This window comes from Vigna radiata, chromosome 2, assembly GCF_000741045.1.
Source record: "Vigna radiata var. radiata cultivar VC1973A chromosome 2, Vradiata_ver6, whole genome shotgun sequence".
In the NCBI taxonomy this organism is placed as follows: Eukaryota; Viridiplantae; Streptophyta; class Magnoliopsida; order Fabales; family Fabaceae; genus Vigna; species Vigna radiata.
The window spans coordinates 8,277,137-8,280,518 of record NC_028352.1 but is presented as its reverse complement, the minus strand read 5'-3'; positions in this window follow the sequence as shown (position 1 = coordinate 8,280,518).

The window sequence follows — 3,382 nt, the reverse complement described above, 5'->3', positions numbered from 1 at the left end:
GTTTTATTGTTTGGTTAAGGCACATGCTTATTTCCTTGGAAAATGAGGCACATGGGACAAAAGGAGAGCATAAGGAATTGTTTAATGAAGAAAGAAAGTCAATTTTGGATGTGGTGAATGGTAACTCACGGCCAAGAGGTCTTCTTAGGCCATTTTCATTTTCAATGTCTTTATTTGGTGCACACTTGGTCACATGAATTNCTAGGAAAAAGTTGTGTTTGCTTATTTCTTTTGTTTTAATTTAATTTGCATATTAGGATTAGTTGCTTTTGATTTCTCTAATTTAGTTTTGCATTTNANTTAATTTAACTTNGTTAGATNGTTGTGTGTAATAGTGTTGGTGTCTAGTATTTTATTTTATTTTGTTTTAATGTTGTCTAATATGTTTGGTCTTGTTGCTTTAGTTGTCATGTTAGCTTAAATTAACTGTGTTGGTCATTGACGATATTGCACTGTTTCCTTGAGATTCTTGAATTGTGATTGTTTGTGCACTCTGATTTGGTTAATGTGAATTCTATTTTTGCACTTGCAATTGGGTATACGCTTAGTTGCCCAGTTGGTGTTACATCTTCGCTTAGTTGATGTAACTGAATGATGTAATTTAGATTTGATATTAACACTGCGTTTGCATAGTTCGCTTTTATGAAAACATGGTTAACCTTCGCTTAGTTGGTTAACTTTGTTGGATTAGAGGTTTGAGTCACAACTTTATTTTGTTGATCTGTGATTGGAAACATTGTAATTAAGTTAATGACCAACCGTTTTTATTCTGTATGTGATTTCGTTTTGCAATTCTATTTTTTACATTTCTGTTTGCATCCGTTCTTTGATTTAATTCGTCCGCATTCACAAAATTTTCACAAACCCCCCCCCCCACTTTGTGTTTGACCTGAGACTCGTTGTTCTTCGAAGGGGATGTCAAAGGAGTACTTTTGTTGTTCGTCGACATGCAGAAGGAACGAAACCCCTATTTGCCATTGTGGACAGAGATCTGTGATGAGAACTGCGAACACTACGAAGAATCGAGGCAAGCATTTTTGGGGATGCTCCAAGTATAAGGTATGTCATATTCAACCTATACGTTTCATTTATGGTACTGTTTCTGAGATTAAGGCAACTTGTTAAAATGTGTTTGCAGTATGGTGTTCAAGATGCTGGTTGCAACTTCTTCGAGTGGTGCACAGATGTTGGAAGTGAGGACAGTGGTCGTTACGTGAAGAGCGAATGGAACAAAGAAACTTTGGTCAGCACTGAAGAATTGGAGAGTACTAGGAAAATGATAGCTAAGATACAGAAATCGGTGTCCTTTCTTGAAAAGTGTATGAAGGGGTTGATATTGTTGGTTTGTTTTTTATGTGTCATAGAGATGATTTTAATTTCAATGTTAATGAGAATGGGATGATTCGTTGTAATCTAATAATGTAAAGTTGTATGATGTTGATGAGTGAATGAAATGAGAATGTGTTTTTTTTTTTAATCTGAATACTTTGTTGATTGAGAATGAAGCAGACCGAATATAAAGCAATTAAGATATGGCAATGAGAATGTTTAATCTGAACATAATATAGACCCAAAAGAAATCTTTAGATGTTATATCTTTTCCAGGAGTAGTTTTACTACTGTTGTGCACTTACAAAACATCAAATTATGAAGACACTGGTACACTAGAAATGGTTCACAGCTGAAATCAAAGTACTAGAAATGGTTCACAGCAGAAATCAGAGGATCCTTTTTCACTAGTGTAAGTGTTATTTTGGCAAAAAAATCAAAGGTTCAATGTGTGAATTTGGACTGCAGCTGGAAATGTACCAAATAAACAGTGCACACACCTTCTAAATGGTCAAATAAACTGGTTTGAACTTGCAAACTGGTCCAAAACACAAAATTGACAAAAAGGAGTAGTTCACTTGCAAAAATGTACTAAAATATGGTGTTTTGGCTCATGTGATTTGGCTAAATGTATGCAATGACGGGCTTCAAATAACTTCTCTGCTGACCAGGTGCAAAAGAACATAATTTTTTCAGTATTGACAATTTCAAACTGAACTTACATGATGATCATATTCAACCATACCGGAATCCAGAACTTAGTTAACTGCGACTCCTTATTAAGTCTAGTCTTGATTTTAGAACAAATCACCCCACTCAATGATTGACATTTTGCTCTGTTAGTTGCCCATCTTTTCACAATGTAAATCCGGATGTCCTCCATCATGCTGATGATTGGCTTAGACCTTGTATGGAGCATTACACTGTTGAATGCCTCTGACATGTTGTTTACTAATGTATCACATTTAGATGTGGTTATAAACCTTGATCTCGACCAGTGTCTACATGGTAATAGTTTATGAAATTTAATTAAAAGTTTATGAAATATTAGGAGTATGGCAAGTATTGAAACACAACATACATTCAAATACAAGCCTAGGAGGTATTTTAATCAGATATTTAAATGCTTCAATGTTCAGCTCTTTGATATTTATCATTTCCTTTTCCCATGTTTGGGGATGAGTTATTGTAGCTGCCTTCCACATCAACCTCTTGAGTTGTTTTCCTGGGAATTGTTTTCTGAAATTGGCGTATAGGTGTCTGATAATGCTAATTCTTACCATTATTTAAGCATCATTTTAGTAGAAAAATCAGCTCCTTTATAGCTTGTAACTTGCTTAATCCTCTTCTTTTGTCTTGTTTTCTTAATAAGTGTGTTTTAGGCTACATTGATGTAACTTCATCACTAATCCCATTATTTTGCAGCTAAAATATGCTTGGAAGAACCCCCACCAAAGTAAAGAATTGAACCAGCCACAAAAGTAAGTAAAATAGCAAAAAGAGAGAATTTTGGAATGCTGTGGCTGGGCTGCAGCTGGGCTGCAGCTGAGCGCTCTGTTCTCTGTAATGCTGCGGCTGGGGTGCAGCTGGGGTGCAACTGAGCGCCCTGTTCTCTGGAAGGCTGCCGCTGAGGTGCAGCTGGGGTATAGCTGAGCGCCCAACTCTCTGGAAGGCTACGGCTGGGGTGCAGCTGGGGTGCAGTTGAGCGGTGGCGCTGCTGATGTGGAAAATTTGGTCTATTTAGACCTAAAACGCGATGGGAAAGGGGTCTTTGGTTGTTTTGGAGGTGCATCTCACTCAGAGGAGAGCTTGGAGGGCTGCTAGGGCTCGTGGGAACACTCCCTACTTTCTCTTTAGTTCTTCATCTTCTTCCATGGCCATTTTGTAAGCTTAAAGGCTCTCCATGGAAATGGAGAGCCAAACCCATCTTGTTAGGGATTGTTGTAGCCTATGAATTCTTGTGTAATGGATGAATGATTTGAATATATATATGCCTTTTCTATCAATTGCTAGTATTCTTGTTTCTAATCTTAAAGCTTGCATGTAATGGGGA